Below are 23,762 nucleotides of genomic sequence, written 5' to 3'. Positions count from 1 at the left end.
ACAAATGAAGCAAAATGTAAATAATTGGTGAATCTGGGAAAGTATCATTGGAGAGCCTTTTCATATGCTTGAAATTATATCAAAATACTAATTTACCCCCAAAGAACATCCTTAAAATGAAATGATACTGCCAGAGTATACTATGCTCCTTGAGAAGTGGTTATAGAGCAGGCAGGGCGATGCTGTGGTCAGGCAAGCAGCCTGCATTTCACTGGGGATCAAGGATAATGTGTCAGTTCTGTGCAGATTCTGAAATTACTCAAGCTTAGAACCATGGGATTTTAAGACAGGAAACTTGGCACTACCTTAGCTTACCCCTCACCTTTTACAGACAAGGAAACTAAAGTTAGATGTGGAGCCCAAGCTTCACTGAAGAAGACACAAGCCTTCTGATTCTCAGTCTTCATTTCTTCATTCATTCTTTATTCATTCATTATGCTACCTTCTCGAGAATTTTAAGGCTTTCCTGGCAGCCTTACCACAGTTTCTTTGATTTTAAGCCACTCAAATCTTTTGCCTTTAATCTGAGCAATCACAATTTGTCATACCTGAGGTATGCATTTCCTTAATGTCATGGCATTTCTTATAAAGGGAGGTCCATGTTTCATGAGGAGTTCCAAGGAATATGAAGGCTTTGCTGACTCCTGGGGGCAGCATAACTCTTTATCACCTTTTCCTCCCTTTCCGATTACCTCTTCCAAGTGGAGATCCATCTTAATTACTGTCCCTCCTATTTTTATTGACCGGCTGTTGAGATTTATTGAACACTCAATGTTTACTCATCACTACCCTATCACATTGATAATGACTTATTACAGTAGTCCTCCCTTTTCCCTGGGGAATACGTTCCAAGACCCCCAGTAAATATCTGATATGGAGGATAGTACCAAACCCTACATATACTATGTTTTTCCTACACATGCATATCTATGATAAAGCTTAATTTATAAATTAGGCACAGTAAGAAATTAACAACAATAATAAAATGCAACAATTATAACAATATACTGTAATAAAAGTTATGTGACTGTGGCCTCTCTTTCTCAAAATATCTTATTGTACTACACTCATCTTTCTGTGATGATGTGAGATGACAAAATGACTATGTGATGAGACAAAGTAAGGTAAATGAGGCAAGCTAGTGACCACATTAGGCAGCTACTGACCATCTGATAATATGTCTGAAGGAGGATCATCTGCTTCTGAAACACAATTGACTGTAGGTAACTGAAACTCTGGAAAGTGAAACTGCAGATGAGGGGGGACTACTGTGCTCCCAATTTAGTTATTCCCTGATTAAGCACTCTTGAACTAAATAAGGTTGTGGTGTATGTATGGAGAACAGGAGGAAAAGTTGGCACTTCCTTTTCCAAGAAAGGCATTCAGTAATATGTAACTTATGTGACCTTTCTGGTGGATGCGCCAAGTAATAAAGGACAAATCTTAGATTCCAACCCTATGTTGACCTATAGCTGGGTAGGTTATATTCTATGGCCACAGGGCAAACCCTAAGCCTCATAGCCATATGGTAATAAAAATCAACAGAAATTCCACCTTCCTTAGGAAAGTATTTTATACCAATGATCTTACTGATAATCTCTTCTTCCTTTGTGAAGACAGTTTGGTGAAAGTTGCAGTCATTATTTTGACCATTAGTCCTAATAGCAGCAGTATTTTCTTAGTGCGTTGTATATAATCTTAACATCTGTCTCCTAAACAATGATTCAGCATCTTTGCATTCACCCAGACACAAAGGGGTCTAGGAAAAGGACGTTTCCTTTTTTGAAAAACATTGCACCCCACAAGTCCCTCTCACTCCTACCAGTCCTATATCATCAGGAACTATGCCTTTTGCTATTTTTTTTAACTGTTTCTTATAATTTCCTCTAATATTTAGTTCTCACTGAGAGCTCTTTGGTGTAGGACTACTATAACTTGAACTTGAAAGAAGAAAATGGCCGTAATGTAATTAAATGAGCTGATATTCAAAGAAAAAGCAGGAAGGAAACATTGAACAAGAGATCAATAGGTGATATAGAATCAGACATTTTCAACCATAAGCGGCACAAGGTCGAGCTGACCATTGGCTCTTTATATCTTGTACTGTTTTTAATAGAATCTTTTATATAATACCAATAACACATACTCTCAATAACATTTCTTAACTAAATGACCTGCATAATGTATGTATAGAAGTGGCACCACTCAGCTTTTACTAGAACTATAAAAAGAAGCCATTTCATTATATTCTACTCGGCACACTCTTTCTACCTTTCAAATGGACACACACACACACACACACACACAGAGTGATGTGTAAAGATCAAGGACTTTGGTATCAGACAAACCTGATTTCAAATCCAGTTCTGTCTTTATCATATCTGTGACCTTGAAAAAGTTACTTAATCTCTGTAAGGCTTAGCTTCCTTGTCTGTAAACAAGATTAGGTGAGATAATGTGAAATTCTCGGGCAAAAGTTAGGTATTATCCTACTTCTCTTAGTATGTTCCTTTTGAATAAATCCTAATATAGTACTTATTTGTATTTATACACATTCATACATATTTAATTATTCCCTCAAAATACTAGTATGTTTTCATATGTCCCACACACAAAAAAAATATATGTCTTCTACAACTTCCCAGAAGCTAGTAACTCATGAAACACATGACAACATGGATATAGTTTCCATGAAGTAAGATTGTGCTACTATCCTCAAATAATATCCCAATCTTTAACTGTGGTTTTCTGTACTCAGAAAAGCTATGCACACTTGGGAAAAGTATTCTGCTCAAGGTTTGCCATGCACTCACCCCTTAAATCATTTGGTGTATATCCCAGTGACCCAGGAACAAATTAACTCCTTAGCTAGTATAGTACATTCAGTATGTTGGAACAAACTCAACACTTATCCTTGTGATGTCCTTAGTGCTTCACAAAGCCACTTTGTAAGCCCATTCCTATTCTAGAAAACTATAAAAAAAAAAAAAAATGGTGAGAGAAGAAATTTCCCAGAATCATTCTGCCCCTAATATGCTTCATCCCTCAAAGAAGTTAAGGGCACAGTATCTGGAGTCAGAATGCTTGAATTCAAAACCTACCTCTGCTATTTACTTTCTCAATGACTTTGAGGTAGTTATTTAGTCTCTCTATGCCTTAGTTTTCTCATCTACAAAATGGGGATAATTATAGAATCTAATGCAGGTGTATTTTAAAGATTAAATGAATTAATATATTTAAAGTGTACAGTCCATGCCTAGTACTGGAAACTACCATCAAAAGGTATGGCAGACTTGGTGAAGGTTCTGAGAAACACCAGGCTCTACCTAAAAAAACTTAAAATCCTAGCCCACCATTGACTCAAAGTACAGAGTGGTCATTTCTTAGTTCAAGAAATTTGGGTGTTGAGGGCAGGTCCAAATGGCATCAAAGAAAGACCCTGAACTCACCTCCCCCAACAGACACACTAAATCTTCATATAGAGTAAACCCTCCTGAAGAAGAGCTAAGGGTTAATTGAACAGCTTTTGCACAACAGAGGTAGGAAGGACCACATAGAGAACAGCAAGAGAGATGGAGACACAGTAACAATAGGAAATCCACTCCTGACTCTACAAACTACAGTAGAAAGGGATAATACTGAGGGGCCCACATACAGATACACCTGACCTGGAACACAGCAGAAACAAACAAACAAAATTACTTAACAGTTTAAAGGCAAACTAAACTATAAGTGAAACCAATTTAATAACCCTAGAGCATCCACCTAACAGTGAGGGAACTGCTGAAACTCTCTTCTGAGTCATACGTGCTGGAGAATGCCATTGTTTACATTTCCCCTCCACCTTGACAGCACATACAGGAGCAAGGCCATAACAGCTCGAACCAGCCTCCCAATACACCTCACACCTGTGACTACCTCAGCTCTAGCTGTCCCTCCGTGGCTGTCCTGTCATGGCACACATCAGGACACACACAGCCTCCACTCACTACAACCTCAGCTATTTTGCCAAGGTGGCCCAGATATAAAGCACCCCTGACCATGTTCGGTCCAGCTCTAGCCACCTCGCCAGAGCGCCCCCTGCATGGAATGCCCTGGAGCATGCCTGCCTCAGCACCATCCATCCCAGCTAGGTGGCCCCACTGCAGAGCACCCCAGTATCACCTAGCCCATACTCACTTCAGCTCCATCCATCCCATCAGGATCGTCCTGGTGCAGAGTGCCCAGTGGCCCCTAGCCCACAACTACTCCAACTTCAGCCAGCTAGCCAAAGCCTCCAGGCACACATAGTCTACACAGGGGACTTCCTACATAAGGCCACTCCTTCAAGACTGAAAGAGGTAGATGATTTGCCTAATTCATAGAAACAAACACTAGAAGTCAAACAAAATGGGGAGAAAGAGGAAAGTGATCCAAATGAAAGAATATAATGAAACTTCAGAAAAAGAAGTAACTTGAAGAGTTCAAAATAATAGTCATAAAGATACTCACTGAACTTGAAAGAAGAGTGCATGAACTCAGTAACAACTTCAACAAAGAAATAGGATATATATAAAAAAACTAATCAGAACTGAAGAATATAATAACTGAAATGAAAAAAATACACTGTAGGAAATCAACAGCCAATTAGAAGATGCAGAATGAAAGACCAGTGATCTGGAATACAGGGTATTGGAAAGTACCCAAGCTGAACAATGAAAAGAAAAAAAATAACTAAAAAAAATGAGGATAGGTTAAGGCACCTCAAGGACAACATTGAGCATACTAACATTTGCATTATAGGGGTGCCAGAAGAAGAGAGAGAAAGGGGCAGAAAACTTATTTGAAAAAATAACAGCTGAAAAATTTTCCTAAACTGGAGAAGGAAACAGACATCCAGGTCCAGGAAGCACAGAGAATCCCAAACAAGATGAATTCAAAGAAGTCCACACTAAGACACATAATAATTAAAAAGTCAAAAATTAAAGATAAAGAGAGAACCTTAAAAGAAGCAAGATAAAAGCAACTAGTTACATACTAAGGAAATCCCATAATGCTATCAGCTGAATATGCAGCAGAAATTTTGCAGGTTAGAGAGAGTGGCATGATATATTCAAGGTGCTAAAAGGAAAAAATCTACAACCAAAAATACTCCATCTAGCAAGGTTATCACTCAGAACTGAAGGAGAGATAGTTTCCCAGATGAACAAAAGTTAAAGGAGCTCATCATCACTAACCCAGCCTTATAAGAAATGTTAAAGGGACTTTTTTAAACAAAAAAAGAATAGACCATAACTAAAAGTAAGAAAATTATGAAAGGAAAAAAATTCACTGATAAAAGCAAACCTATAGTGAAAGTAGCAGATCAATCACTTGCAAAGCTAGTATGAAGGTTGGGGAGCCTGGGTGGCTCTATCAGTTGAACGTCTGACTCTTCATTTTGGCTCAGGTCATGATCTGAAGATCATGAGGTCAAGCCCTATGTCAGATTCTGCACTCAGCAGAGAGTCTTCTTGACATTCTCTCTTTCCCTCTCCCTCTGCCACTCCCCCTCCTCACATGCTCTCTCTCTCTCTCAAATAAATAAATAAATAAATAAATAAATAAATAAATAAATAATTTTTTTAAAAAGCTAGCATGAAGGTTAAAAGACAAAAATAGTAAAATTAATTATATCTCAGGAATTAGTTTAGGATATACAAAATAAAATATAAATATGACATCATATGCATAAAACATGGAGGAGGATAAGAAAAAACATAGTGTATTAGAATGTGTTCAAACTTAAGTGATCATCAACTTAATATAGATTCACAGAATGTTATATTTGAACCTCATGGAAACCATAAACCAAAAACCTATAATTGGTAGACAAAATATAAAGAGAAAGGAATCCAAGCATAATACTGAAGAAAGTCATCAATCACAAGGGAAGAGAGCAAGATAAGGAGAAAAATGGAGAAGAACTACAAAAGCAACCAGAAAACAATCAACAAAATCTCAATAAGTATATATCTATCAATAATTACTTTAAATTCAAATAGTCTAAATGCTCCAATCAAAAGACAGAGGGTGACTGAATGGATTAAAATAAAAAATCCATCTATATGCTATCTATAGGAGACTCACTTCAGACCTAAAAACACATATAAACTAAAAGTGAAGGGATAGAAAAGTATATTTCATGCAAACAGAAGATTAAAAGAAACAAGCTAGGGTAGCAATATTTATATCAGACAAAGTAAACTTTTAAACAAAGAGAAAATTGAGAGATTTACATAAAGATAAAGGGATCGATCCAACAAGAGAATATTTGTATTTATGCACACAACATGGTAACACCTAAATATATAAAGCAAATATTAGGAGACATAAAGGGAGAAACTGACATTATTACATTAACAGTAGGGGACTTTAACACCTAACATATGTTAATGGATAGATCATTCAGATAGAAAACCAGTAAGGAAATAGTGGGTTTGAATGACACATTACACCAGACAGACTTAACAGATATATACAGAAGTTTCCATCCAAAAACAGTAGAATACACATTCTTTTTAAGTGCACAGTACAGATTGTGTGTTAGACTGCAAAACAAGTCCAATAAATTTAAGAAGATTGAAATCATATCATTCATTATTTCTGACCACAGTAGTATGAAACTAGAAATCAATTACAAGATAAAAACTGGAAAAAACACAAAAGCATGGAGACTAAACAACATATTACTAAACAACCAAAGTTTAATAAACAAAGGAAAATTAAAAAATATATGGAGACAGATGAAAATGGAAACACAATGTTCTAAAATCTATGGGATACAGCAAAAGCAGGTCTATAAGGGAAGTTTACAGTAAAACAGGCCTACCTCAAGAAGCAAGAGAAATTGTAAATCAACAATATAACTATACCTAAAGGAACTAGAAAAAGAAGAATAAAACCCAAAGTTAGTAAAATGATGGAAATAATAAGGATGAAAGCAGAAATAAATAAAATACAGACTAAAAATTTAGAAAAGGTCAATAAAAATAAATGCTCATTCTTTGAAAAGATAAAATCAATAAATCCATAGCTACACTCATCAAGAAAAAAGAGAAAGAGGACCCAAATTAATAAAATCAGATATGAGAGATGTTACAACTGACACCACAAAAATATAAAATATCATAAAAGACCATTATGAACAATTATATGACAACAAATTTGAAAATATAGAAAAAAACGGATAAATTCCTAAAAACATGCAACCTTCCAATACTGAATCACGATGAAATGAAAAATCTGAATAGGCCACACAGAAGCAATGAAGTTGAATCAATAATTTAAAAACACCAGGACCACATGGCTTCACAGATAAATTTTACCAAAAATTTAAATGAGTTAGTACCTATTCTCAAATTATTCCAAAAACTTAAAGAGGAAGGAACATTCCAAACTCATTTTATGAGACCAGCATCACCCTCCTACCAAAACTGTACAGACACCACAAAAAAAGAAAACTACCAATATCTCTGGTGAATATAGATGCAAAACCCTCAACCAAACATCAGCAAATTAAATTCAACAATATAGTAGAAGTCCATAGTCTCTCATGTTTCATTCCCCTATGGACTATGAGAAACAAACTGAGGGCTTCAGAGGGGAGGGGGGTGGGGGAATGGAATAGACCAGTGATGGGTAGTAAGGAGGGCACGTATTGCATGGTGCACGGGTGTTATACGCAACTAATGAATCATCGAACTTTATATCGGAAACTGGGGATGTACTGTATGGTGACTAACATAATATAATAAAAAATCATTAAAAAAAAAAACAAAAAACAATATAGTAGAAGTACTATATAGCATGATCAAGTGGGATTTATCCCAGGGATGCAATGATGGTTCAACATCCACAAATCAGTCAATGTGATACACCACATTAACAAAACAAAGGATAAAAATCCTATGATCATTTCGAGATACAGAAAAAAGCATTTGAAAAAACTCAACATCCATTTATGCTAAAAACTCTCAACAAAGTGGGTATAGAAGAAGTGTATCACAACATAATAAAGACCATATATAACAAATCCAGAGCCAACATTATACTCAATGGTGACAAACTGAAAGCTTTTTTCCTAAGATCAGGAACTAGACAAAAATGCCTACCCTTGCTTGCCACTTTTATCAACAGGGTATTGGAAATTCTAGGCAGAGAATTAGGCGAGAGAAGAGAAATAAAAATCATCCAAACTGGAAAGGAAAAGGAAAACTGTCACATGATACCATATGTAGAAAACCCTAAAGACTTAACCAAAAAACTATTACAACTAAAAAAAAAAAAAAAAATGAATTCCGTAAAGTTCCAGGATATGAAATTAACATACAGAGATCAGTTGGATTTACATACACTAATAATGAGCTGTCAGAAAGGGAAATTAAGAAAACAATCCCATTTATAATTGATACAAAAAGAATAAAGTACCTAGGATTAAATTTAATCAAAGGGGGACCTATACCCTGAAAGCTATAAGACACTGATGAATAAAATTGAGGACAACACAAATAAATCGAACAATATACCATGTTTATGGATTGGAAGAATGAATATTGTTAAGATATCATACTATCCGAAGTAATCTATAGATTCAACACAATCCTCATCAAAATACCAGTGGCATTTTTCACAGAACTGGAACAAATATTCTTGAAATGTATATGGAACCACAAAAGGCCCAGAATAGCCAAAGCAATCTTGAGAAGAACAGAGCTGGAGGTATCATGTTCCCTGATCCCAAACTACCCTACAAAGCTATAGCAATCAAAACAATATGGTATAGTCATGACAACAGACAAATAGTCAATGGATTAGAATAGATAGTCCAGAAATAAACCCATGCATATATGGTCAATTAATCTATGACAAAGAAGGCAAAACTATGTAATGAAGAAAAGACAGTCTGTTTAACAAATGGTGTTGCAGAAACTGGACAGCTAAGTGCAGAAGAATGAAACTGGAAAACTATCTTATATCATATACAGAAATAAAATCAAAATGGATTAAAGACTTGAATATAACACCCGAAACTATAAAACTCCTAAAACAAACAAACATAGGGAGTAAGCCCTTTGACATTGGTCTTAGTAATATTTTTTTGAACCAATCTCCTCAGGCAAGAGCAACAAAAGCAAAAATAAGTAAATATATATTTATTTATTTAAAAAGCATTTGCATAGCAAAAGAAATCACCAACAAAATGAAAAGGCAACCTACTGAATGGGAGAAAGTATTTGCAAATCAGAATTCCAATAAGGGATTAATATCCAAAATATATAAGGAACTTATATAACTTAATAAAAAAGAAAACTCAAACAACCCAATTTAAATATGGACAAAGGACTTGAATATACATTTTTCCAAAGAGTACATACGGATGACCAATAGGCATATGAAAAAACACTCACTAATCATCAGGGAAATGCACATCAAAACCACAATGGGATATCACCTCACACTGGTCAGATTGGCTATTATCAAAAAGACAAAAAAGAGCAAGTGTTGGTGAGGATGTGAAGAAAACTGTTGGTGGGGATCTAAATTGATGTAGCCACTTTAGAAAATTATGAAATTTCCTCAAAAAGTTTAAAATGAAACTACCATACTATCAAACAATTCCACTTCTTTAAATAAATTTTATTTAAAGTATTTATTTAAAGAAAATGAAAACACTAATCTGTAGAGATATAAGAACTCCTATGTTTATTGCAGCATTATTTACAATTGCCAAGATATGAGAACAAACTAAGCATTCATTGATAGATGAATGGATAAGAAAAATGATGTACACATACATACATACGCACACACCAAAATATTACTCAGCCAAAAAAAGAATGCAATCTTGTCATTTGCAACGACATGGGTAGATCCGGAGGGTATTATGCTAAGTGAAATAAGTACTACAGAAAAAGACAAATAACACGTAATTTCACTTATATGGGGAATTTAAAAAACAAAACAAACAAAACAAAACAGGAACAGATTCATAGATACCAAAACGTACTGTTGATTACCAGAGTGGGGAAGGAGATGGGGACAGGCAAAATAGGTGAAGGAGATTAAGAGGTACAAACTTAACAGTTATAAAGTAAATAAGTCATGGGGTTTACAGTGTAGGGAATATAGTCAATAATATTGTAATAACTTTGTACGGCGACAGATGGTAACTAGACTTATCATAGAGATCATTTCTAAATGTATAAAAATATAGACTCACTATGATATAAACCTGATACTAATAGGATATTGTATGTCAATTATACTTCAATAAAAAAAGGAAGAAAAAAGTTGACTCCATTAGCAGAAAGATGTAAATAGAATATCTAAATCTCTCAGTAACTGACCACAGTAAATAAGGTCCAACCAAAGTGGTAAATTGTGGGAAAGAAGGGGCAAAAACTTAATGAAAAACACACAAACATGTTCAAGAGAAGATGTCATCCTTTGTCATTAGAAAAAGGGGTTGGGCATGGGAATAGAAAATCCCAAAGGCCCAATTGTTCATTTTTGTTGTTTTAATCCAGGGCAAAATAACACCTTAATTTAATGTAGTTCAACAGACAGATACAAAGCAATACATATGAAAAGGAAGAGGCTTTATCTTTTTAAGAAAACATGGATAACAAGAATTAGACAAAGAAGATTGGAGAAAGGAAGTGACTATATCCTTCTTTGAAGGAAGCATCTCCTTTTATTTCGTTTGGTGAGTAGCATTAGAGGAAAACCCTGTAAAAACTTTAATGAAGCAATGAAACTCATTTTGAAACCTCTTGCATATGCTTTGTTCTTCTCACAGAGCGGCTGACAACCACATCAGTATATATAAAAAAAAAAGACACCCATAACTGACCTGTGATTGCTTATTAAACATTTACCTTAGCAACCACACATAAAACAGTCAAATATAATAGGAACTTTCAACTTCACAATCTATCTAGTACACAAATGGTAATCTTAAACTGCTAAATGGGCAAGGAACCAAAGTGGAAGTGTTCCCTGAGCCTTTGAAATCAAATGTTCCCTTGTATTAAAATGCTTTAAGAGTATAAATTGGCAGTGATCTATGTATCGCCTGAGAGCGCTCCCTCTTCACTTTGTCTTCCAGGTCTGTGTAGATCACCGGCCCTGCTTTACCTCCCAGGTCTATGCTTCTACCGAAGCCATGCTTTTGGTGGACATGTTGCTTCCCACCCAGCTTCTCTTCTTGCTGCAAAGTGCAACTTCAATTCCATTTCCTCTACAACTCTCTTATATAGTTGAATGACAATGACATACATATTTCAAACAAGCTAACAAAGGCAGGAACTTTTAGCTGTCATCACCAAAAAAGACCCACAGGAGAAATTACTATTGTATATTTGTTTGTCTACCATGAGGACAGAGAGTACATTTTCCTCTCAGCTCTACAAAGAAGGTATCACAGCACCGAAGAGCCCTCAACACCAGATGATAATGTTATATATCATTTGGTAATAGGAATTAAAAAAGAAAAATAGAAGGAGAATGGGGGAATTGGATATTTAATTTATTAAAAATGGGAGAGGTGGGGCATCCTGGGTGGCACAGTCAGTTAAGCATCCAAATCTTGGTTTTGGTTCAGGTCGTGATCTCACGATTATGAGATCGAGTCCCCAGTCAGGTTCCATGCTCAGCGGAGAATCTGCCTAAGACTCTCTCCTCTGCCCCTCCCTGTCACACGCACTCACTCTCTGTCTCTCTCCATCTCTCTCTCTCTCTCTAAAATAAATAAACAATTATTTTTAAAAATGGGAGAGGTGATATACATATATATACACATATACACACACATATATTATATGATATACATGTAATAAGCCATACATATGTATACATGTCTTAGCTTTCCAAGTATAATAGGTTACAGTTTGTCATTTAATTTTCATACCACAAAACCTCAATTACATTTCTAAGCCTCTTTTATAGGTAAGTTTATAGTTTAATATTTTTATTTCTGTAAAAATGATCTTGATCACTGTTTTATTGTGCAAGTTCAAGTATTAAGTATCCCCAAATAGGCATTGGTGGATACTTTTCCCACTCTCATAATTCTCCTCTCTGTACAGCCTTGTTGGCATAATGTTACAAATACTTCTCATGCTTATTTCTTTTCCTACTGGTTCTTATCTTTTTCTAAACTCACTTTTATTTTCTTTCTCATTTGGAAAATGAGATCGTCCTTTCCTGGTTACTGAGTACTCCAGATGAGAAATAAGATTTGGACTGGGAAAATGTGGGCTATACACTGGAATTCATGTATTTTCCTCTGTAAAATCCAAGATCTCCAGGCCAAACACAAAAGGTCTTTGTTTCCCAGCTTTTATAAGGACTTTTGCCTGAATTTATATTCTAAGTCTATATTTTCAAGACCCAATAGTTCTAGTTCTTTTTGTCAATTTCTATGATACAATTGACTATTATTTCCACCATCTACTTAAAATGTTTTTTGAAAGTGTCATGGCATTTCAAGTATCCAATGTTAGCTATTGATTTAGGGGAAATTTCTGGCATGTTTTTTTTTTTTTCCTTAGTGGTTCATTACCAAGTCAAATTTACAAACTAATTCCATTGAATTTACCACACTTCTATCTTGGGAATTAATAACATTCCCTTCTATTTGAGAAACCATTTCTTCCAGTTACTTGGCAATTGCGGTTGCTGCTGTGTCCAGTGAAACACCACTAAACTAAGAAAGTATGTTTTTATCTCTAAATTAAAATTCTAAAAAAAAAAAATTAAAAAAACAAAACAAAACAAACAAAAAACCCTTTAACCAAGAAATAAAGACAATAGAAATAAGAAATCCAAACTTTTTTTTCTTTCCTATATTCTGCTAAAGTTTCTCATTGTTCACAGTACATCTACAGCACTGGCAATGCTTCATGGGCCGACTTGTTTCTAGCCAGATGCTATACTTGATTGTAGACAGAAGTAAGCAATGGAGAAAGCCACTAGATTTCTCTTTCAAAATGGTCTCTCTCAGGGCTGTGGCCATGGCCAGCATAAGACCAACCATCTGAAAATGTCAGCTCTCTTGAGACCGGATTCATCTGAATATTCTCCCACAAGGTCTAGTCATTAACAAGTGTCATCTAGTTAGATAAGGAAGAAAAGTGCAAGACAGTTTCTGCAGCATGTGAACTGTCAATCCCTTTACTTCGTCTTACATATTTGCTCCATTTGGGGCTTCTTGGCCTGACCAAGAACAATATCAACCAGTGTTTGATTTTTTTCCCCAGTTTCTTGTGCCCATAATTTTTGAAAGTTCAAAAGACCAATGAACCTGTTCTCTGTTTATGATCTTGTTCTTATCAACTGAATTCAGGAGACTAAAATTTCAATTTTCTCATAGTATCAGTACCCCCTGGCAAGTAAAGTTGCACACTGAAGAAATATACTAGGAAAATCTGACAGTGGAATATTTTCTAAAAATAAAGATAATTTCCTAGTTACTAGCAAATGGACCATTTTGGTTTGATAAGCTTTCAGGACATAGAAGTTATAATTCTATATGAAAGAACCTATAGAAGAGGCCAATAATCAAGATTAAGAACTAATTTCATTAGGAGGAGGTAGGTAGAAAGAACAGTCATTTATAGAAGAAAGGCCTAATTAATGCCACATGAGACATGGCACTTCATGGGTGTGTGAAACCACAGAATAATAGAACAGTGAATTGTGGCACTAGAATAGTCCTTGAGTTTTTGTAGTCTCAACCTACTTAGACACCAAGGAGTTATATGGCTCTTTTTTAGCTATGTTTGGCAACTTTCAAATCAACTTTGATTATCTCTATTATTTGCTATCTCACAGCAAAATATACTTTCCCTATTCTTACAATTAATATGTATTTAAGGGTTTTCTGAAGAAAGTCATAAAAATAATCGACCCACTTAGCTGAATATTGTGCCTTTCATCTAAAGAACCCAAAAGATTTTTCTTCCCATTTCTCCTTAAACAAATGATGGAATTTAATATATGAGGAAAAGGTATTATTACTTTTATTTTATAAATGTGGAATGCAGGCCCAAGGAGATCAAATAAAAAATTGTGCCATTCTTCCTTTCAGAAAATGAATCTTCTCATTTAAAGCTATATGTGCACTCTGAGTATCTTCCTCATTGTCATGACTTTGCAGTGAGTTTATAGTGAATTTCATAGCTATACTAACACCCTCAGCCTTGCCTAATTCTTCTTGGATCCTTTGGACCTAATCTGATGCTATATTATATACATACATATATACTAATACACACATAGAAATGGCCTTTTGGGATTTGTACCAGTGTGTTCATACTGACCAGTTTCATTAGTGTTCTCATTTTGAGCATTACAAATCCACGTAATGACTGGCAAGGATTAAATGTCAGTCTGTGATCATGAAGAGAACAAAGCTCACTGGCCCACACTGAGATCAAATGAATAAACTTAGTCTCATTAATGTCCTTATTAATAAAGCTAACCAATTGTCCTAAGACAGAAGCCCAAAAGAAGGTAAACTCAACACTTCTAATATCTAACTGGTAGATCTCGACTTTACAAACAGTACCATAAAATACAATTTGTGATTTACCACCAACAATTACTATACTTTGTGAATCATTAATTCAAGATTTCTATCTTTAAACAAAATTAATTTATATTTTATTACAAATCTGCTACTTATTATTCTACTCATTGGTCTATTTCAAACTGAATTTCCATGATTTGAGGATTTCACTTTATAGACAATGGTAACTGAGATATTTAGAGAAGGTTAAGTACTTACTCAAAGTCATACTTTAATAAGGTGGTAAGCTATAATTTAAATACATTTCAGTATGATTTACTTTAAAGTTTTTAATTTCAGCCCGTATACAATTTACTTCACAGGAAATCAGCAAATGCTAATGAACGATTACTATATGTTAAGCTCAGTCTAAGCTCTAAGTAATACATTATCTTATTGGGATTTCACAACAACCGCATGAAGAAGTTATCAAGAGATTTTTCCCATTTTATAGATAAGAAAAACAGGAACTTAGAGTTAAAGATACAATTTAGTCCATACCTATAACTAAACCTTGCCTTATGCCTAGACAATTCGGTGGTCACCTACCCACTTTAAAGGCACTCTTTAGAGGGCCACACTCACACACACCCCTGCCTTACATGGGTGTGCTATTCCATCATTAGAAAGTAAGTCCTTTGAGCTGAAGCATCATGTCTTCAGTAATCATTGCTAAAATATAAATAATTCTAAAGTGGGTAATGCACTATCTCAGGTCAGGTATGCCAGAAGCAGACCCTGACAAGGATTCATGTGGAAGAGCTGTATACATTCCAGGGGATATCAGTAAGGGGGTGAGGAAAGCAAAAGAGGAACAGAGAGGAGGCCAGATATGCTCTAGCCTGACTCAACAGGGAAACCCTGAAAAATAAGCTTGCCTCAGTATTGTCTCTAATCCAAGGTGACAAATTTGGGCTTTCATAATCCTACACTCCTCAGCTGCTCTTTAAAGCCTACTCCAGAAGGATTGAATCCCTAGATTCTTTTGGGTAAAGAGGTTCCCAAAGTAACAGACACTAGCTATTGGAAGCTAAAGCACACAAAGCCAGGAGGGCCCCCAAAACAGGAACAAAGGATTGAAGGGGACCTGGACAGAGCATCAGTATTGTCTGCACACACTTTGAGGCTATTCATACATTAGCATCTCCACAGGAAAGAACATAAGATCCCGAGGGAAAGAGAAATGAGCTGGGTATTTCTGTTGAGGGCAGAAAGAAAAAGCAGGAAGTCAGGGAGGGTCAATAGCTTAAGTAGGGCTTAAGGACAGTTTGGCAAAGGTCCTAAGAACCATTCCTATCTTGGGAAAGGAACAAATCTGGAACTAGAAGTGAGAGATGAAGGAGTATATGAGTTGAAGGAACACCACAATTTGACTAAGTCTTCTGTGGCTCTCCTTTGGTGGATAGGTTTTCTAAAATCTTAGCAACCTTCCAAGGAGAGTTACTATTCATGCCCATGGGCTTTTTATTATCAATGTAAGCCTTTTATATACAGAAGAAAACACTAGTTTTTATTTTAATAAAGACACATTTAAAAATTTTTATAAGCCTACTAAATTCTAATAGTAAAGAAAAATAACAGAACAGAGAGCCCAGAAATAGACCCACATAAATATAGTTACCTGGTTTTTGGCAAAGGAGCAAAGACAATACAATGGAACAAAGTTAGTGTCTTCAACAAATGACACTGGAACAACTGGGCATTCACAGGCAAAAGAGTGAATCTAAACACAATGTGTATATCCTTCAGAAAAATTAACGCAAAATGGATCACAGACCTTAATGTAAAATGCAAAATTATAAAAATTGTAGAAGGTAACATAGAGAAAATCTAGATGACCTTGGGTATGGTAGTGACTTTTTAGATAAAACACCAAAGGAATAATCCATGAGAGAAATAATTGATAAGCTGGACTTCACTAAAATTAAAAACTTCTGGGGTGCCTGAGTGGCTTAGTCTGTTAAGCTTCTGCCTTCTGCTCAGTCCATGATCTTGGGGTCCTGGGATTGAGCCCCATGTCAGGCTCCTTGTTCTTCAGGGAGTCTGCTTGTCCCTCTCCCTCTGCCCCTCCCCCACTCATGGTCTATCTCTCTCACCCACCTTCTCTAGCTCTCAAATAAATAAATAAATAAATAAATAAATAAATAAATAAAATCTTTTTTAAAAAATTAAAAACTTCTGGGGGTACCTGGGTAGCTCAGTCAGTTAAGCATCCAACTCTTGATTTTGGTTCAGGTCATGATCTCAGGGTTCTGGTATAGAGCCCCATGTCAGGCTTCTTTCTCAGCGGGGAGTCTGCTTGGGATTCTCCCTCATCTTCTCCCTCTGCCCTTCCACCCATGCTCTCTCTCTCAAATAAGTAAATAAATAAAAATAAATAAATTAAAAACTTCTGCTCTTGCAATGTTTAAAAGAATGAGAAAAAGCACAGTCTAGGAGAAATTATTTGCAGAAGAATCATCTGATAAAGGACTGTTACCCAAAATATACAAAATCTTTTTAAAAACTCATCAGTAAGAAAGTAAACAACACAATTAAAAAATGGGCCAAAGACTTCAACAGACACTTTACCAATGAAGATATACAGATGACAAGCAGATGGAAAGATGCGCCACATAGTATGTCATCAAGGAAATGAAAATTAAAATAGCATTGAGCTACCTATTAGAATAGCCAAAATCCAGAACACTGACAGCAAATGCTGGTGAGGATACGGAGCAATAGGAACTCCCATTCATTATTGGTGGGAATGCAAAATGACATAGCCACTTTGGAAGACAGTTTGGCAACTTTCCTATAAACTAAACATACTCTTATCATATGATCCAGCAATCATGCTCCTTGGTATTTACTCAGAGAAGTTGAAAACTAATGTCCACACAAAAACCTGCACATAGATGTTCATAGCAGCTTCACTCATAATTGCCAAAACCTGAGAGCAAGCAAAATATCTTTCTGTAGATGAATAGATTAATAAACTGTGGTACATGCAATCGAATATTATTTAGTGCTAAAAAGAAATGAGCTATCAAGCCATGAAAAGACAAAAACGAAGTATAAAGGCATATTGCCAAGTGAAAAAAGTCAATCCAAAAAGACTACGTACTATAGAATTTCAACTATATTTCCAATCTGGAAAACCAAAAACTATGGACACAGTAAAAAGAACATTGGTTGGGAGTGGGGGAGAAGGATGAACAGATGGAGCACAGAGGATTTTTAGAATAGTGAAACTACTCTGTATGATACTATAATGGTGGATACATGCCATTATACAGTTGTCCAAACCATAAAATATTCAACAGCCAGAATGAACTTTAATGTAATCTATGAATTTGGGTGATTGTGATGTGTTACTGTAGGTTCATCACTTGTAACAATTGTACCATTCTGGCAGGGGATGTTGATAATGAGGGAGGCTATGCATGCATGGGGGCAAAAGGTGTATGGGAAATTTTTGTACTTTCCTCTTAAGTTTGCTGTGACCCTTAAACTGATCAAAAAGTAAAGTCTTAGTTATAATTTTTAAAAAGAAAAAATAAAGATATTTCAAAAATTACTTTTTTCACTTTCAACTAACATTTCAAAAAAAATTTTTCTTAACAAATATATTTATAATGACTGCTCTTTAGAGAAGTCAACATTTATATTTTTTTATTTTCTTATTCTTGAAACCTCAAATTATGGAAATGTTGTAGAGTTTATGTGATAGTGGAAAAAAATATACTTTGTACCTGTTTTCAGAAACTCTGTTACATGTGCACATTAATCATTTTGGGATGATTTATAATTCTGCATTCATGCTGGCCAATTTTATTAGTGTTTAGCTTGGCGGAATAGAAGAAAATCTGCTTTCTATTTCACCTCTGTAAAAAGAAGAGTTAGATTTGTGCTAACTTACATAAAGACTGTACATCTGCTTTGCTCCTAATCTCAGGCACTTCCATATTCATCTTTCTTCCACATTCTCCCTCTGCAGCACCCTCTATAAAATCTCTTGGTCTAGGTCTGTTCAAGTTATACCTTCAGATTGTCTTCCAACCTGTTCAGTCTTCAATATCCACAACAGGAACATTTCACCTTCACCATATGGATCTTGTCACGACCATTTCCTGCTTTATTACTTAGTCTTCAGTGATGACTTCAAATAATTTTACTATTGAGACTGCCTATCTGTGTGCTTTCCAACCACTACACTGCCGCCATCAGGCTAACCCCCTGCACAGACCCAAAAGCTGACTTCTTTGGCCAATGACACATTAATGACCCTTTATCACTTTCCAATATGGCCACATTCCTTCAGTCTGCAAAACAAACACCCTTCATCTTGGTAGGTGTTTAGTCCTACACATTCAGAAAGCTTTCTCAACTTCGTCCCCTCCAAAAATATGTCCTCAAACTTTTCAAAATCATCAATAACACATTTGTTTGATTTTGTCTTTCCTATTCACTACTACTCTGGCCTCTCTAAGGGCCAGGTTCACATTCAGTATTCCTAAATTCCTCGTATCTAATAAGGTCCATCAGCCTGAGCACTAAATAACTCTACTCAGATTTACAATATTGATTTGGTCATACTATTTTGAATTTCTTTTTCATGTAGTTACTACCGAGATAGAATTTTAGAGATCTCCTCCTCATTTCCATTGTTCAAAATTCTACCATTTTCTGCTCAGGCTTCTGCTCAGTAGCAAATAATTTGGTGAAAATTCCATCTCTCTGCTATATATTTGCCTACGTACAATGATTCAACCTTGAGACAAATCTGGCTATCCATGCTGTGCACCATTTGTTTAGATTCAGTCCTTTGGTCCCTTTCTTATAGGAAGTTCATGTGAATAATCAAAGATCGGTCTAGCCTCAACTCAAAACGTTATAAGTTATAATAAAATTGCTGGCCAAGTTACTGACTTTAAGTGGTTCAGGCTACTTTAAAACATATGGATGAAGAGTAAAACATCAATCTTCCTCATATTTAGTCTACACCAGAAAAAAGATTGAGATTTTAACCAAGAATTTTTATATTCTTTACAGATATTCCTGTGGCTATAGACACAACTATATATGGAGATTTAAAGTTTCCAATAGCATATTGAATATAAAGCTTTCCTTTTCTTACATTCCTTTATTCCCTATTTCATCTTGCAAAAATCTGGGATAAGAACTTTTGCTCTGTGGCTATCGAAGAAGATGGTTCCTATAGTCTTGTAGAATGGGTAAGAGGGCCACAGATTTTAGTGTATCGATTTAGAGTTTAGACTTTGAAGTCACATATGGGCTAAAGTCCTGATTGTCAATCAACCCTGAGCCCAGGGCAAGTTACTTAGCATCTTTATACTTCAGTTTGCTGATCTGTTAAATAAAGAGAACACTAGTACCTACCTCACAAGGTTTTGTAAGTATTAAATGAGATAATGGGTATAAAGCATGTAACTTGGTGCTTAGATAAACCAATGATTACTAATGCAAATTACTATTATTATCATCACTACCATTATTTTATATGCACTACATATTCAAATCTCAGTGAAGCTCTAAGTAAAACATGATTGGGGTGGGGGGGGGATCAAGGAACTATGAAAACTTGACTATTGCATTGAAAGAAAACCCAACCAAATAAATAACTTATTTCTGCAAAATAAAGAGAGGAAGCTTGATACATCCTCATTAGGTAGGGTGATCATATAATTTATCATTCTAATTGAGACCATTTAGAGAGTGAAGGGGGCACGGTTAGTAATCACTCCAGGACAAAAACATTAACAAAGACCATCCCAGGCTGAATCAGGATTTAGGGTCACCATTTTGTTTTCACACTCTGATTTCCTCTGATTTCTGATATTCTAAGATGAAAGAGACAGAGAAAAAACCCAGCCCTACAGCTTTGGGATTTCTATGCCATAAATCCTCAAAATCCCTAACTATTACAAAAAAAGTTGTTGAAGCCAAAAAAATTAACAAGATACTGCTAAACATCTAGAAACACAAAATGAAATTCAAAATGAAATTGAAAATGAAATTCAAACTTGTGGAAAGGATGCAAATTTTAACATCAAAACCTGGGTCAAGTTCTAGCCCTGCATTTAAATCTGCATGTAACTGTGCAAGTCAAAATCTCTAAGCCTTTGTTTACCCCTCTGCAAGTGGGAAAAATGATAATAATGATAATAATAATAATATCTACCCAATCACTGTTATATACAAACAGTTGCATTATACACTATAAAGCAACAAACAACTTTTAATTGAATTAGTTATCTTGGGAATTTCTTGAAGATTCTATCGATTCTCTTCCTTTGATAAAAGAAGAGAGAAGAACAGGAAGCTTGTTTACTAAATTCAGGAACTATAAGGATAATAACAATGCCAAATTCTCTACCTTGCACTGATGATTGTTGAACGGATCCTAGAACCTCTTAGCTATTTTTTTTTTTTTGAGAGAGAGAGAGAGAGAGTGGGGGGGGAGGGGCAGAAGGAAAGGGAGAGAATCCCAAGCAGACTCCCACGGAGTGTGGAGCTCAACACAGGGCTCAATCCCACAACCCAGAAATCGAGACCTGAGCCAAAACCAAGAGTTAAAGGCCCAACTGACTGAGCCACCCAGGAGTCCCTCTTAGTTATTATTAAAACTTTATGCCTGGGGCGCTTGGGTGGCTCAGTCGTTAAGCATCTGCCTTCGGCTCAGGGCGTGATCCCGGCGTTATGGGATCGAGCTCCACATCAGGCTTCTCCACTGGGAGCCTGCTTCTTCCTCTCCCACTCCCCCTGCTTGTATTCCCTCTCTCACTGGTTGTCTCTCTCTCTCTCTGTCAAATAAATAAATAAAATCTTTGAAAAAAAAAAAACTTTATGCCTTTAACAAAATGTCAAGATTGAGTCAAATATTATGGCCTCGCATTTTGTTTTTAAAAAGCTGGTCTTAAAAATAATTAAACCAATAACAAACCCTGTTATAAGAGGTTAGGTTTTAAGTGGTTAATTCAATCAGAACCTGTGGCTAGGTTACGGAGGACTAGATAAAAGTGTTTCCCGTGCCCCTAATTGTTCCAACTCTGTGGTTTTCAATTCAACCAAGCATTTGAATTATCTGAGTTCTTAAACACCAAAGATGCCTTCCCCAGATAACTAAATCCTAATCTCTGAGGTAGGGGGCCTAGGTTTGGTGTTTCGTGAAATCTTCGGTGATTCTGATAGGCAGCTGGGGTTGGTGCCCTAGTTCAGTGGCCAGATGTGGAAGAGGACACCTCAAGACACCCTTTCACCTGTATACCCTTCAAGGCATTGCTGTTTAATCCCCTCCCCCACCACATACTTTTCTCTAACCCCCAGGCCTTGAATCCCAGAGCCTTAAACTTTTCTTTGTCTTTACTTTTTTACTAATCAAATCCCACTGAAAAGGTCACTGATAAATCCACTCACATCAAAAGGTAACTGTAGATTAATCTCCCTAATGGTGTTTACATTTCAACAATGAACTTAACTTCAAGGTAAAGAAAGAATGCAGTGAGGGTGGGAATAGAGACGTTAGGCCAATATGTCAGGAAGTGATTTTTGAACATTTTATGGAGCTTTGCAGTATTCCAGAAATCATATCAGGGATGTGATACTTCATCTACTTGTGTCTAAACCTGTAAAGTTGATGGGTATTAGTTCATGAATAAAACAGATAGTACAACTCAATAAATATTTCCCAGACAATGTTAGGTGTTTTCACATGGTATCTTCAATCCCATAATCCTGATGGGAAGTTAGGAATTGTTATCCCCATTTTACATAGGAGAAAATGATGCTATCAGTTCAAATGTTGTAGCGACACCAGTAAGTCCCCACAACTGCCCTTGGTAGGAAAAGCCTCTGTGGTGACATGGTAAGCATCACATTCAGGGTCATCCAGGTACACTGGATAATGGATTGGTTCGATATTTGAGAGAAAATATCATCCATCCACCCAGGTAATAGTCATGCCAAACAAGTCAGCTGGAATCTTGGCATATTGATCATTTTTAAAGATAACCCAGTGAGTGGAAAATGAGTGGAAATAATTTGTAAGATGGTAAATGTGTTCTTATTTTTTAAGGCTGATTTAAAGTTTTGTATTTGGACACTTGATACCTGTTACTAAAAAATTAGACTTTAAAATTGAATGTGCCATAAGATGAACCACATTTGGGTGTTAGATGATATTGTAAGATTAATGTGTACACATATGGACAGAAATGGCTAGACAGAATTCTTTTGAGGGAAGAAAGGAGAAAAGGAGACACGAGAAAGGAAGAGGTATGAAAAAAAGATTACCCGTGGAGCAAGAAATATGAAGTTTCTCACATTACACATTCCCTTTATCCCAGATAGATCAAAGATAAGTGTTGAGAAGAGGAAATAACTTGAGTCTTGTTCCTGGTAGGGAAAAAGAGGCCAGACTGCCTCCATGGTAGATTGAGAGACATAGCTTGAGCTGTACAAGGAGAGAGGAAAAAGAAGGTATAGAAAATGAGAATATTTAAGAGGTCAATTTAAATAGATAGGAGCTGAGGGTATGGCAAGTCAACAGAGTTTTGAAATAAGCAGGAAGAACAGTTTCAAATTGTATAAAGATACAGAAAGGCAGCAAAGCTGATGTCATATTGATTTGCCACTGAGGATGAGGTGGTAGCTGCAGCTAGATAGGGAATCACAGAGCAAGTGATGACAGAAATCACAGTGATTTATCACAAAGCAAATGGCCTTAGGAAAGACCAGATGAGAACCAGACATCAGAGAGGATGCTGGAACGAACAAATGGCAGAAGGCCAGGGCAAACATGTATAGTCTGGGTGGCAGTTGAACCTTCGGTGACCACACACGATCTTTCCATGGGGGCAAAACATAAGCCTGATGCTCTCAAAAGTCGATTAAGTTTTTTGTACCAAAGGAAAAAAGCAAACGTTACCCAATAGGCAAACAATGCTGAGAGTTCACTTCCTCTGACTCTATAGTTAAGCCACTCAGGATAACATCACTCTATGGCCAGGCACTGAAGTCAGGAAGTAGTTTATTTTTGCTGAAACTGAAGGGGAAGTTAGAGAGAAAAACAGCTGCGACCTGATCAATTCAAGAAAAGCAGGTACAAATAAAGAGAGCCGGCTCAGATTTGCTGGAAGCTAAATTTTGCGTGTGCTTGTGCGTGCAAACA

Source organism: Ursus americanus, chromosome 13 (genome assembly GCF_024610735.1).
Source record: "Ursus americanus isolate L20-20 chromosome 13, mUrsAme1.1.p, whole genome shotgun sequence".
Classification (NCBI taxonomy): domain Eukaryota; kingdom Metazoa; phylum Chordata; class Mammalia; order Carnivora; family Ursidae; genus Ursus; species Ursus americanus.
Note: the sequence above shows the minus strand (reverse complement) of the source record.